Source organism: Terrapene carolina, unplaced genomic scaffold (genome assembly GCF_002925995.2).
Source record: "Terrapene carolina triunguis isolate 2854851 unplaced genomic scaffold, T_m_triunguis-2.0 Scaffold33356, whole genome shotgun sequence".
Lineage (NCBI taxonomy): Eukaryota > Metazoa > Chordata > Testudines > Emydidae > Terrapene > Terrapene triunguis.
The window spans coordinates 3883504-3898779 of NW_020697707.1; positions in this window are offsets into that span (position 1 = coordinate 3883504).

Consider the following 15276-nt stretch of genomic DNA (forward strand, 5'->3'; position numbering starts at 1 on the left):
TGCTAGGCATCACTGCAGGCTTGCTGTATGTGGCATAACACTGGAATGAACAACGTACGTGCTCTCAGTTGGAAGAGCTGCGCTTCACTCTACATCTATTGGAGTCGACAAAACCAATAAAAGCATCAAACGTCTCCTCTCGTATCTGCCGCAAATACTTCAGGCCATCCTAAAATGCAGCGTTATTACATTTGCAAAAAGCTCCCACGAGTGTGGGCGATGTAATTACAGGCAGATTTCACCAGGAAACTGAAAACATGCCTATGATGCGATAATGTTCAATATTGTTCGAGGGTGGGAAAAAAGGAATTAAAATGAAATCTAGATGGTAGCTGACAAGCTTGGGTCGTGCCGAATGCTGTCGCTCTACCTGAAAGTGAAATGCTGCTCTGAAAAGAGACTTGGTAAAATGCAACTATGGGTGTGTGTATATGTGTGTGTGCACGTGCGTGTGTGTGAGGGTTATTGTCTTATTGTTAGGTTACAAATAAAGAGATAAATCTCGGCTCTAAGACTCAGGCTGGGCTTTTGTCTTGCTGGTGCATCGTCACAAGTCATAACAATTCTGTCTTCGGTACAGACGGGCAAAGCTCTGCGGTGGCTGAAGATGCTGTTTTTGCCTAGACTGCTCAGCTGGCTGGCAGAGTACGCGGCTGACCTGTGTGACAAAGTTCCTCCTCTATCTTGGTGGGTCCTGCGCTTATTGGCGGATTTTCTTGCCTCAGAGATTCACCGTGTGGGTTGGGGAACAGCCCAGAGACCTTCCCCTCTGGAAGAACCCACAGTCCAGGTCAATTGGGAGGTTTGGGGGGAACCCGGGCCCGCCCTCTACTCCGGGTTCCAGCCCAGGGCCCTGTGGACTGCAGCTGTCTATAGTGCCTCCTGTAACAGCTGCATGACAGCTACAACTCCCTGGGCTACTTCCCCATGGCCTCCTCCAAACACCTTCCTTATTCTCACCACAGGACCTTCCTCCTGGTGTCTGATAACGCTTGTGCTCCTCAGTCCTCCAGCAGCACACCCTCTCACTCTCAGCTCCTTACGCCTCTTGCTCCCAGCTCCTCACACTCACACCACAAACTGAAGTGAGCTCCTTTTAAAACCCAGGTGCCCTGATTAGCCTGCCTTAATTGAGTCTAGCAGCTTCTTCTTAATTGGCTCCAGGTGTCCTAATTAGCCTGCCTGCCTTAACTGGTTCTAGCAGGTTCCTGATTACTCTAGTGCAGCCCCTGCTCTGGTCACTCAGGGAACAGAAAACTACTCATCCAGTGACCAGTATATTTGCCCTCTACCAGACTCCTGTACCCCACTGGTCTGGGTCTGTCACACCTGGCATTCTTGGAACGCCTCCCTCTGAGAAGCACAATGAATGCAAGGCTAGATCCCAAAGAACCGCTGTCCAGCTACAGGACGTTGGAGCATTGAAAATCTTTTTTCTCTGTGTATTATAACCCTTTGGAAGCCTGACATGAATATTCCCTTACTGAAATGTTGCATCCCTCCATTGCATGCATGCTTGTTTTGTGCTCAGCTGGCAGCAATTCTGCTGACAGAAGCAGAGGACAACCAAAGGCCTTTGGTAACTGTTATCACCCTGGGGTGGTGCCTGGTTAGATGATGGTTCCTTTCAGCACAACCCTGCTTATGGAGAATGCAAACCTTTGTTCCTTGGCATGCTGTCTCTCTCAGATCAGTTCAGAGTCTGCAGGTATTTTTTCTCTGCTGTAATTTATTTGTTTTCTAGCCTGTCCAAAAGCCCAAGGGCACATCTGATGGCTGCTGGAGCAGATGCTTCCGTAGAGGGTGACCAGGTGGCCTGATTTTTTAGGGACAGTCCGGATATTTAAGGCTCTGTTTTATATAGTGACTGCTACCCTCCACCCCCTGTCCTGATTTTTCACACTTGCTATCTGGTCACCCTACTTCCATATCAAACCAGCTGCAGCCATGTTAAAGGGAAAGTTGCATGCTTCTGGTCATGCCATAGGGAAGCATGAGAGTGGGGGCTCGGGGGAAGGGACGGCAAAGGGGCGGGGCCTCAGGGGAAGGGATGGTGAAGGGGCGGGGCCATGGTTCGGGCACCAGTGGCCCCCCCTACTTTTAGGATGCTTCCACCACTCCTGACCCAGGCCAGAGAACTTCCTCAAGACAATTCCTTTTGAACTAGAGCATATCTATCTGCTGCACGCTGCAACCCAGCCCCACACTTTTTATTTCCAAATAGCTAAAGCAGGGTTTCTCAAACTAGGGTCCACGACAGTACTCCAGGGGGTCTGCAAGTCATGTCCAGGCCACTGGCCCTGCTGATCAACTCCTCCCCTCCCTCCCAGACCTCCTGCATGCCGATGAGCAGGGATGAGGTGCACTCAGGAAGGGGGCGGGAAGAGGTGGGGAAGAGATGGGGCAGGGGTGGAGCAGGAAGAGGTGGGGTGGGGCTGAGGCCGTGGGGGAAGAGGTGGAGTGGGGGTGGGGCCTGGGGCTGAGTGGGGGACTTGGGGGTCTATGGAAATTTTTTAATCAAAATGGGGCTCCTCAGGTTGTGAAAGTTTGCGAACCGCTGATCTAAAGGAAAGACAGCACAGACCTACCTCCTCAATACATCCCTGGCTGGGGTAGAGCTGCCATAGCAAGAGCTGGGTGACATTTAAAAAGGTGGATTCGGGTCGACCAAAGCATTTTGCATGTTTGAGCTGAGTTTGGCAAATTGTTCTGCTTGGGGGAAAAAAACCCATTGCAATTTTTTTTTAATGTCCAAACCTTTTGTATCAACGGGTTTGAAATGAACCCTGATTCCTTGGTTTGAAACGACCTTTTGTTTCAAAATTTCCCTTTTCAGAAAGTTCTAAACAAAACATTTTGTTTTGGTTCAATGGAAATATTGTATTCAGCCTGAGACATTTTTCTGCCGACTCTTTGACTTGCTGAAAATTCTGAAAAACTTCGTTTTCAGGGTGACTCAAAGTCACTTTTCCCCTCGAATCAAAAAGGCCACACAGTGCTAGTCCGAGCAACTCCTTTACCCTCTCCCTGTCCCTGTTGCAGTGGGTGTGGCCAAGGGAAAGGGGCGTGGCTGGGGAGGTCCATGTCCCAGACATCCCTGGCAGCTGGAGCAGTAAATGACAAGTTGGGTGGAGCTTGGATGGAGGTTAAGATTGGGCCGTTCCATGTTTGAAGGCTTGTCTAATCATTGTTGCTGTTGGAAGAGACTAGCGCTTAGTGGTTTAATAGATCGTGCACTTTTCCTGCTGCGTTGGGGAAATGAGCTCGCGCTGAGACGAATAAATAAATGAGACAAATGAGTTATAATTAGGTGGCTCTTCCTGCAGGGAAAAAGTGGGTTTATAAGAGGTTACTGAATAATGGCTGGTAGCCCAGGGCTGTGCACCTCGGGCTACCAGGGAAATAGGTTTTGCCCAAGGTCACCGTCTGTGGCTGACTCTCCAGGTCTCTCTGAGTCAAGTCCAGCACTGTAGCCACCCATCATTGTTCCTGCTGTCTTCCAGTGACATTTCTTCCGGTCCTAACTCCTGGTCGATCAGAACCTTCCAAGACAACTCCCACCCTGATGACGAGAATGTAACCCTGACGAGGTTGCAGCATGGAACAAGCTTTACCACCTGCGGTGCTGCCGGCTGGCTTGGACGCCTCCCACGGCGGGTGGCCAGGTAACTCTGGTGGCTCCATGTCCTGGCTGGGTGGAGGGCTGTAGTTGGGGTGCTGGCCCCCGGTGCTGGTAGCCCTGGGCTGGAGGAGGGATCTGGCAGGAAGCAGCCAGCCGAGCTAGGCTCCCTGGCTGGGAGAGCTCTAGTCCCAGAACCTGGCTACGGGGATTCGGGCTGCTGCACCTTATCTGGGAGAAGGCAGGAGGGGCTCTGGCTACTCATCCCTGCCTTGGGAGGAAGGGGGGAAGGGTACTCTGCCTATTTTTCCAAATCTGTGGCCATGGGCAGGCTCTGGGGGGTGGGGGGAACCAGACCCTAGGCTACATCCCTGTGGTGGAGCCCTCCCCGGAGCCTGGCCAGGTAGTGTACTATAGACATGTCTAAGTGCCTTGTACTAAGGAAAGTGTTGAACTGAGGTGAAACCAGTGACCAGGGGTGCACTGCTCCCATGCAGGCAGCAGACGGATGCTCGCTGCGGGTGTCCAGCTGATAAGGGACTGGACATTCAAATGTAGCGTAGTGGGGTGTGTAAGCTGCTAGCCCGCTTTGGGAAAGGGCAGGGTTTGTAGAGCCTGCAGCAAAACACTTGTGCTGCCAGTGCCAGGGACCTGCGGTGGGTTTCTCCTGCTGGGCACAGACAAGACTGTCTCCTGCTGTGAGCAGGTGGGAGAGATTCACCCTGGACACCTCAGTCAGCCTGGAAAAGTGTCTCGCCACCTTCTCGAGCCCTAGCTGTGCAAACGCGCAAAGGAAGGAGCCCGCCAGTTTTGTGTTGCTTCACACACGTCTGTCTGGGAAAAGGGGACGTGCCGTGTGTGTTTCCCTAACTGTGCCCACGGGACACAAGCTGTTTAGCCCCCAGCCAGCTCTGCACCCCAGAGTCCTGAAAGCAAGGCAGGGTCTCCTTGAAAGAGAGAGAGCAGCTAAACTCAGCTCCTCTTGCTAATGTCTTCTGCTGCCAGGCTTCTTCTGTTGGGGTCTCAGTGCCTCAAGAGCCTCTCTTTAGTATCCCCTCTTGCAGCGGAGCAGCGGGTGACAGCTCCACAGGAGAGCAGAGCAGACTATGAGCTGGGCCACATGTGGCTATGGGTCCTACTCTCACTGGGCTGGGAGGATGGGGTTGTATAGTATAATACACCTAACATGCACCTCTGCCTGGTCACCGGCCGGTAAGCCCCAGCCCTGGCAGGAAATGCAGATAAGATGGAGGTCCTCCCTCGGAGGGGGAATTGACCTGTTGGGCTGAGATGGAAGGACACCAGCCTGTTGAGTGTCTCTCCCTATGACCTCCCTTGCACAGAAGTACCTTGCAACTTCAGTTCTTAGAGGCTTTCCCAGGAACTCAACTTTTTTCAGGAGAATCTTTCTCACCTTGTTTACGGGCCAGTCACAGATAGTGTCAGGGGCATGCTCAAGGAGGGGGGCAAGCACGGGCACAGCCCCCCCCCCATTGGCGTGGGCAGAGAACTTCTCCGGCCTGGGGCCATGGGGGGAGGTGGGGGAGAGTGAGCTTCTCTAGCTGCTGGGGCTGGGGAGGGAGGGGGGTCTGGCCCCAGGCTGCAGCGGGGAGAGTCAGCTTCCGGGGCCGCAGAGGGGGAGAGCCCGGTCCTCCCACCACGGGGCTGGGGGAGGGGGGAGAGAGCCAGTTCCACTGGCTGCAGGGCTGCGCCGGGGGGAGGGGAGGCACAGAAAATGCCCCTCCAAAAGCAGCCAAATTTTTATTCCCGTGCATGCCCCGGGATAGAGTTGATGTTGCAATTGCCACAACAAAGCATTTCTGCGGCACAACTGGCTAACACATTAAAAAAGCCCCCAGATAGACGCTGATGTACTAACTCACTGGGCCAGTGAGACACACACACTGTGCTCTCTTGCACACCTCCACTGACTCCACAAAGTCAGCCTTTCTCTTTGCAAGGAATTCATGTCATAGAGGTCAAACAGAAACTAGACCTCCGGCCAGGCCCAGGACAGTGCTTGTACAATGTGGGGATTGGCAGGGTTGTTAGCAAAACATCATCTGTGGCTGGCACCAATGGCAAATATACTTGGGGAAGTAGCCAAGTGGATGGCAGTATGGAGAGTGGAGGGGCAGGAGCTCGTAAGAACGGCCCTACTGGTCAGACCAATGGTCCATCCAGCCCAGTATCCTGTCTTCTGACAGTGGCCAATGCCAGGTACCCCAGAGGGAATGAACAGAACAGGACAGTTATTGAGTGATCCATCCCTTGTCCACTCCCAGCTTCTGGCAGTCAGAGGTTTAGGGACACCCAGAGCATGGGATTGCATCCCTGAGCATCTTGGCTCATAGCCATTGATGGACCTATCCTCCATCAACATATCTAGTTCTTCTTAAATCCAGTTTTTTTAACCAGGGCTTTGGGAAAGAAACAGGGAAGAATTGGAAGGGGAAGTAGAAGTAGGTGGCAACCTGGGCAGCAGTCACCATGAGATGGTTGAGTTCAGGATCCTCACAAAAGGAAGAAAGGAGAGCAGCAGAATACGGACCCTGGACTTCAGAAAAGCAGACTTTGACTCCCTTAGGGAACTGATTGGCAGGATCCCCTGGGAGGCTAATATGAGGAGGAAAGGAGTCCAGGAGAGCTGGCTGTATTTTAAAGAAGCCTTAGTGAGGGCGCAGGAACAAACCATCCCGATGTGCAGAAAGAATTGCAAATATGACAGGCAACCAGCTTGGCTTAACAGTGAAATCTTCGGTGAGCTTAAATACAAAAAGGGAGCTTGTAAGAAAGGTAGTGATCAACGGCTCGATGTCTAGTTGGCAGCCAGTATCAAGCAGAGTGTCCCAGGGGTCGGTCCTGGGGCTGGTTTTGTTCAACATCTTTATAATGATCTGGATGATGGGATGGATTGCACCCTCAGCAAGTTCATGGATGACACTAAGCTGGAGGGAGAGGTAGATATGCTGGAGGGCAGGGATAGGGTCCAGAGTGACCTAGACAAATTGGAGGATTGGGCCAAAAGAAATCTGATGAGGTTCAACAAGGACAAGTGCAGAGTCCTGCACTTAGGACGGAAGAATCCCATGCACTGCTACAGGCTGGGGACCAACTGGCTAAGCGGCAGTTCTGCAGAAAAGGACCTGGGGATTACAGTGGATGAGAAGCTGGATATGAATCAGCAGTGTGCCCTTGTTGCCAAGAAGGCTAATGGCATATTGGGCTGCATTAGTAGGAGCATTGTCAGCAGATTGAGGGAAGTGATTATTCCCCTCTATTCGGCACTGGTGAGGCCACATCTGGAGTATTGCATCCAGTTTTGGGACCCCCACTAGAGAAAGGATGTGGACAAATTGGAGAGAGTCCAATGGAGGGCAAGGAAAATGATCAGGGGGCTGGGGCACATGACTTACGAGGAGAGGCTGAGGGAACTGGGCTTGTTTAGTCTGCAGAAGAGAAGAGTGAGGGGGGATTTGATAGCAGCCTTCAACTACCTGAAGGGGGGTTCCAAAGAGGATGGAGCTCGGCTCTTCTCAGTGGTGGCAGATGACAGAACAAGGAGCAATGGTCTCAAGTTGCAGTGGGGGAGGTCTAGGTTGGATATTAGGAAACACTATTTCACTGGGAGGGTGGTGAAGCACTGGAATGGGTTACCTAGGGAGGTGGTGGAATCTGCATCCTTAGAGGCTTTTAAGGTCAGGCTTGACAAAGCCCTGGCTGGGATGATTTAGTTGGTGTTGGTCCTGCTTTGAGCAGAGGGTTGGACTAGATAACTTCTTGAGGTCTCTTCCAACCCTAATCTTCTATGATTCTATGAAAGCGGGTACACGTTACAGCTCCTACAGTGTTTGTCAGCGTCGTGTGTATGGAAGACTAGTGACTGTACCAAAGGTATCTGATACACTCAGCTCCACTCCCCCTTCCCCAGAGGTAAGATGTGGTCAAGAGCTGAGCACCGAGGGACTGATGAATGATGGCTGTTAACTCCTCCTCTCTCCCAGCCCTGTGGTTTGCAGGAAGGCGCCGTGACCGTATCGAGTCTCATCAAGAGACCAGACAAAATCTTTGTTGTATCATCTTCATGCTTCCTGCCCCTAAATGTGACGGCTGCATCTGGGCAAACTTCCCTGCAGCAATACGACAAACATGCCAGGACGCCCCACTGTTGGGGCATGAAGTAGAATCCAACCATGAGCAGGTTAAATTGGCTCCCAGGTACCAGCGACTTGTTAAGGTGTTACTTGGCTGTAGCACCTTGGCCATCTCCTTACCCAGAAAGCTGTCTGTACGTCTCAGTAGGATGTACTGCTTGGATTAATCTGCCTGTTAAATGCACAGCCGGTGGCTGAGTGGGTTAATGCTGGCTATGGAGGGGTTTGGTCACAAGCAAAAATAAGTTGGTGGGTTCCAGGTGTCCTAGGTGGAACTGGTGGCGAGGCCTAGTCCTAAACTTGCCAGGCCCTTCCCGTGATAAGACCCTGTTTTCATTGCTTAGAATTTTCCCAAATGTTAATTTTGGGATGAAATATTACCGCTGAGACACTTCAGTCTGCACATGCTCAGTAGGAACTTGTTAGAGTTTGGCAGCTAAATTCTCCAGCTGCAGTGAGCATGCTCCAGCCCCTCACAGCTCCTACTTGCGGACGGGATGGGGCATGCGCCATCTCCACAGAGTGACTGAGCATGCTCCGACCTGTGGCTGCAAAGTTGAGCAGGTCTTCCCTTGAACACCAGCAGTGAGAGCAGGGAGACTCTCCTGTGCTCTCAATGCTCCTTCTGCTGGCCCCTAGGCAGCATGGAGGAGACAGAGGCAACCTGGCTGAATGCAGGGTGCTGGGGGAAGGGTATGAAGGGGTCAGGCTGTCTAGAGTGACTCACCCCAACCTTGGGGCAGACTGTTCCAAACCAGGGCACAAGCCCCAAACTGGTTGTGTGTTCTGTACTTAGATTTCACCAACCACGTGTGAACTCCTCAAGCACTTCAACAGCCATACCATGGCATCACAGACAGTCACCTTGGGCACTCTGGTGTATCTTCTCAGCCAGTCAAGCTGGATTTTGTAATAGATGGTCCCTTACACCAAAAATCACAACAACATTCAGGCTATTCCCATTCCCAAAGGACCAGTCGCTTACCCCAGGTCAATTGTACCTTAGGTCTCACACCAAAGACAATACTTGTAGCCAATCCTGTGATAAACTAGCCACAGATTTATTAAATAACTCTTATTTCTTTTCTTAGTTACCAGGTGAAAGCAGGTAAACATACTCCCATAAATGAGCTAGTCTTAGGTTCCAAAAGGTAATAGAAGCTTCTGTAATATGCAAGCTCTATATGTCCTTTAGGATATAGCTCAGGGGTTGGCAACCTACGGCACGTGTGCCAAAGGCGGCACGCATGCCGATTTCGCCTGGCACGCGGCTGCCAGCCGGGGTCCCGGCCGCCGGCCCCGCGCAGCCCGCTGCCGGCTGAGTGAACGGAACCCCAGGCCAGCAGGAGGCTGAGTGGGGCTGGCGGCCGGGACCCCAGACCAGCGGCAGGCGCGCCCCCCGGCTCCCCCCACACCGCGCTCAGGTTCTGCGGCTCCTGGAAGTGTGAGCCGCCGCTGCCCCTTCCGCTGCCTCAGCACTCCACATGGAGCCAGCGTCTGACCGGCATGGGCATGGTAAGGGGAGTCCCGGGGGGCAGTCAGGGAGCAGGGGCAGGGTTGGATGGGTCGGGAGTGCTGGGGGTCCTGTCGGGGCAGGGAGTGGTTGGATGGGGTGTGGGAGTCCCCGGGGGTCTGTCTGGGGGCGGGAGTGGGGATAAGGGTTGGGGCAGTCAGGAGACAGGTAGGGGGTAGGGTTCTAGGGGGGCAGGTAGGGTGGGGGGTCTCAGGAGGGGGCAGTCAGGGAACAAGGAGCAGGGGGGGTTGGGGTTTCTGACGGGGGCAGTTGGGGTGGGAAGTGGGAGGGAGTGGATGGGGCGGGGCTAGGGCAGGGCTCTCTCCTCTTTTTTGATTGTTGAAATATGGTAACCCTAGGCGAGGGGGAAGCTGGAGGGCGCATGGGGGCTGGCGCCTGCATACATCCACTGCAGCCTGTAGGAGTTCCTGGGGAGGCGCCGGGCCACAGCCTGGGCGGAGGGGTGCGGCTGCTCCCCGCTAGCGGCGCCGCCGCCTTTGCAGGGCTGCTGCCCCCCTGCGCCGCGCCGGCTCCTCCATTGCTGGGGCTCGCTGCTGCCGCAAGTGGGATGCTCTGGCTCTCCGGTGCCTCCGGAAGGCGGCTCCTCCCTGCCGAGCTGCTGCAGCGACCCAAACCCGGCAAAGGCAGTGAGTGGACTCGGGGCAGGGGCCGCCAGGGTGGGGTGGGGAGGGGAGGGCTCGCAAGGGGGACTGTGCACCCTCCAGGGGAGTTTACAATGTGGGGAGGGAGGAACCTGGTGTGGGGAGCAGCCCCTGGGCACGTCTGGCCCCTGGGCAGGCTGGCCCCTGGGGTCTATAAAGGCTCGTTGGGATTTGCCCCTCAATGAACCGATGTGTGGGGGGATAGGGGGGCGCAAGGTGGAAGTTTCGCCTAGGGCGCAAAAGATCCTTGCACCGGCCCTGCCCCAGGGGGTGCGTGCACCCCAGGTTAAGAACCACTGCACTAAACTGATAAGATCTGCATTTTAATTTAATTTTAAATATGAAGCTTCTTAAACATTTTAAAAAACTTGTTTACTTTACATACAACAATAGTTTATAGACTTAAAGAGAGAAACCTTCTAAAAACGTTAAACTGTATGACCTGCATGTGAAACCTTAAATCAGAGTGAATAAATGAACACTCGGCACACCACTTCTGAAAGGTTGCCGACCCCTGATCTAGCTGGGGGTCTCTTGTTTATGCTTAGAAGTCTTGCCCACTCCCTGAAGACCAAACAGCAGAGGGAGAGCACTTTCTTCTTGTCAGGGATTTTTATTCCCTTCCGCCAGAGGTCAAGCTGATGGGACGAGTGTTTGTGCACGTCCCCTCTTCATGGGTGTGTGGGCGGGGAGCAGTTAGCATAGTCTTTTGTCTGATGTCTATGGGCCTTCTTTTGTTGGGGTGGAGATGACACCTTGTGGTGGGGCGGTCGCCCCACCCCCTGAGAAAAGGGTTAGAACAGGCCTTTGAGGCTGCGCAGGCTGGCAGCCAATCAACAAAGGCCTGTGGGGAGCCAATCAGGGCCGAGTGAGGCCCTTTATAAAGGCTGCCTAACAGGAGGAGAGTCAGTCTCTCCCTGGCTGGCAAGGGAGGACGACTGGCTCCTGAGGAAGGAGCTAGCCCCTCGGACAGAGCAGTGCAGGGCAGGCTCGGGGGAGAGAGAGCTCCAGCCCCGTTACCTGCCAGGCTGTGCCCCCTGCTACAAAGGGCCGAGGAGGTGTACAGGGCCAAAGGGGAAGTGGCCCAGGGAAGGAAAGCGGACAGGAGGGGAATGAAAGAGGGCAGAAGGAGGCTGCCGCTACAGGGTCCCTGGGTCGGGACCCAGAGTAGCGGGCGAGTCTGGGTCCCCCCCTTTCCCCTTTATACTGCACCTGGCCACAGAAGATGGTGGCCAATACAGACTGCAACTTGCCCCTGAGCTAAGGGGCTAGACTGTGGGCTGCGGTTGGCCACTGAGGCAGGTGCGAGTCCCAAAGACTGCTGTTAACCCCTCCCTCCCCCGGAAGGGGGTGAGTCTGGAGTAGTGGGCACTGCTGGAGGCCAGTGTCCTGAAGGGGACGCCGACGAGTGGAGAGCAACGCGGGTCCCAGAGCAGAGCAGAACGGACAGCGGACAAGACACCACGCGCTGAGGGCGCTCCGCAGTGGACGGAGCTAATTCCCAGGATGACCAGCGGGAGGCGCCAGTGGTGGTGAGTCTTGACCCCATCACACACCTCTTGTGGTGAACTGGTATTTCACACCGGGTAACACTTCTCTCCAGCCCTGTGGGGGTTTCCAGCTTTAAAGCAAACACTTTTATAGTTACAGAGCAAACACTTAATTACTTTATAACATAGGGTATAGTGTCCTATAAACGTTTCATAAAGTCTAAACACTGAAAGCATTCTTGTAACTCTGATATCTATTTGAGCCATACTCCCGCAGGTGAGCTGGACTGGTTTCCAGCTCTGCATGTCTCAGTGTTCAGTGAGGCCCAGGGGCCTTGCCATGAGCTGGCACTTGGTCTGCCAATGTCACGTCAGAGTATCTCAGGAACTAGAGGCTGGGCGGGGGAAAGGCAGGGTGGAGGTGGTAAGAAGCCATGGTGGATAGAGCAAAGGGGGCAGAAACAGGCTACAGACATGGGCAGAAGGGTCAAGGACTACCAGGGTAGACTCCCTCCAGAACTGGAACCTAACCCGCAAGTCCTCAGTTGCTCCATTCCACTGCTGTCAGCAAATAACTGTGAGCCCCCAGCAAACTCTGTGTCTCACAGTGATACAGACAAATCCATTCCACACCAGAATGCCAGAGTCATACCAAACAAGTCCCCTTGGCTTTCTCTCTACGATGGGCATAATTGCACTAATAGTGGAGCAGAAGGGAGAACTCCCCTGGTGCTCACTTTGAGAGCTTTAAATGTCAAGTTAAAAAAGCAGTGTTGTGTTGTGGAAACCATCAATTCGTGAGCTTCCTCTCTTATCTGGACTAATTAAAGCAAGTCATTTGCCACCTCCTACTGACAATTTCATGCCTTGATGTCTTAGAGCAAGACTAAAAAAAATGTGCAGTGCACATCAAACTTTGTGCTTTTGTTATCCGCGTTTAATTATCTAGAGTTAGTGCTGGGTCCCTGTTAAAGTCATGTTAGCTTTTGGTCTTAATATCTTCATCCTCCTACAATTATGGGCTGATTTAAGAGCTTCACTCCTATTTCAGAACCTAAATAAGGGCTATATTTTCAAAAGTGCTCAGCACTCGATGGCGTCCATTGTTCTCCATGGGACCAACTGGGTGCTTTTGAAAATCTGGCCCATAAAGACAATTTCTCAATGGCTCTGGGCACAGGTGCCAACTTTCTATAGTGCTCTCCTCCTGGCCCTTCCCCCAAGGCCCCACCTCCGCCTTGTCTCTTCCCATCCCCGCCTCTTCCTTCCCCTGCTCCACCCCTTCCTCCAAGGCCCTGTCCCTGCTCCACCCCCGTCCTGCCTCTTCCCACCCAGTTCCACCCCTCCCCTGAGCGCGCCGCGTCCTTGCTCCTCCTCCCTCCCTCCCTCCCAGCCTTTTGCACGCCGTGAAACAGCTGATTGCAGTGGGAGGGAGGCCCGGGAAGGGAGCGGGAGGCGCTGATCTGTGGGGCCTGCCAGCAGGCAGGAGGCGCTGGGCAGTGGGGAGGAGCTGATAGGGGGCTGCTGGTGGGTGGTCAGCACCCACCATTTTTCCCCTGTGGGTGCTCCAGCCCCGCAGCACCCAAGGAGTCGGCGCCTGTGGCTCTGGGCCTTAAAAGGCAGAACTTGCTATCCATGCTTGTGTTGAGTAACTACTCCACAAACAGTCTCACTGACTTCAGTGGGCCCATGTGTGGATTGAGCTAGGTCAGTGGTTCTCAAACTCTGGGTCAGGACCCCAAAGTGGGTCATGGCATTAGACTTGCTGGGGCTTCAGCCCTGGGTGGTATGGCTCAGGGTCTGGTTTCAGCCCTGGATGGTGGAGCTCAGGTTACAGGCCCAGGGCAGCAGGTCTCAAGAGGGCTCAGGCTTCGGTTCCCCGTCCTGGGCTCACGTAGTAATTTTTTTTGTCAGAAGGGGGTCGCGGTGCAATGAAGTTTGAGAACCCCTGAGCTAGGTAAAGTGGTGGTGGCAGAATGTGTGCCCCCAATCGCTGCTCTTCAGTTTGTCAAGCTACAGAACAGCGATAATTTACTTCCCTGCCTCACTGGGGCGCTGGGAAGAGTAATAAAATGCTTTTAAAGAAGAAAATCTGCTATCTAGGAGAACGGTAAAGAGTTAACCCCAAAGGTTTGACTGAAGGTTCCTGGAAGGCAGAGGGTCTCCTGCATTTCTGAACAACTTCACCCATTCCTGTTCCCCGCTGCCTATCCGGAGTGACCACGTCAGCAAGATGGCTGCCAAACTGACTGTGCTGTCCCACTGAGAGGGGGCGGGGGAGATGATATCTCCACAATCGCAGGAAAGGTTTGTGTCTCATCGCTCTCCCGTTACTGTCCCTGGGCAGGGAAAGCACAAAAGAGATGGAGAATGAGATTTCATAACCGATACTGATGGGCTCAGATGGCAGGAATCAAAGGATCATCCTCAGCCGAATGAGGCTCTGCTGCCCGAGGCAGAGAGCGGACAGTCAGCACAAGGATGCAGGAAGAGATGCCCCAGATAAAAGCACTCATCATCAAAGAATCCCTGAAAAAATCCTTAGCCAAGAAGAACCCTATCTTTGGATTTTTAGTTTTTGTTCTCCGCCATACCAAGACCTAAGAGGAAGTCCATCTACCTCAGAGCCATTAGAGGAGTTTTTTTACAGGGGCTTACAATGGATATTGCCAGGTTACACATGGGAGCAGGACATTACCGGTGCCAGATCCTCACCAGGTATCAATCAGCACAGTTCCATGGAAGTCAACAGAGCTCTGCTGAGGATCTGACCCCTCGAGTTTGACTTCAGAAGTGGCACCTAACCACTCTGTAGGTGGTCGGGTTTGTCAGCCTGATGGACTAGACAAGGAGCCTGGTTCTTCTAACCTGCAGATGTCCCAGGGCAGAGGCATCCAGATGGAGGCTTGGTGCCTCCGCACAGCTCCCTGGACTGACCCCACCTCCTATGGGTGATACAACAGATAGCATTTCAATTTTCCTCTCCTCATGCTGTTGTGAGCTTAGCAGGTCAAACACTCAGAGACCATATGTGGGCACTGGGCACCAAAGTGACCCCCATGGCGCTTGTATATGGTCAAATCATGGTCCTTGGTGCCTAAACTGGCTCTGGTGTCAACAGGATTTAGTGCATTATTAATAGATTCACAGCTCTGTAGGTCATTGGCTAAGTCTTTCATGGCATAACCCAACCTCTAATTAATGTGGGTTAGGAAGAGACTTTGAGGATTTCTTGAACCTGCTTCAGAGGAAGGTGCGTGTTGGACACAGGATACTGGGGTAGAGGGGCCGCTCATCTGAATTGGTACAGAACTCCATGTTCCTAAATACTGGACCATTAATTATGAATAAAGTTGTGTACCACTGTTTACAGAATCCAACTATGGCATTGTCATTCCACACTCTGAACAGTAAAGAAGGGGAAAGATCCCTACTCACAAGATCCCACCTTATTCCAAAAATTCACCTTGGAGTCTTTGACACTTAAAAAAAAAATCTATTTCTTAGCTTGGGTCCTTTTGCTGCTCTAAAAAAAAAAGTTGATCCAGCCTTTTCCAAAACTGCAATGCTAAAGAAGGGAAAAGCAGGCGCTTGTGTGACCAAGGATATGCTGAATAGAATTCTGTGCACACGAGTTTACAAAGTTCTAAGACTGCCAGAGGAAAGTGTAACTTTCTTTCACAGAGATCCGCTCACTTCAAATAGCTGGTGACATGCCCATCAATTGGATGGATCATGACGAGAGTTAGAGGATTGGCAATTCCCAGCAGAGGTGCTGCAGACACTCCAAGGCTACGTCTACACTACCCGCCTGAATCGGCGGGTAGAAATCGATCTC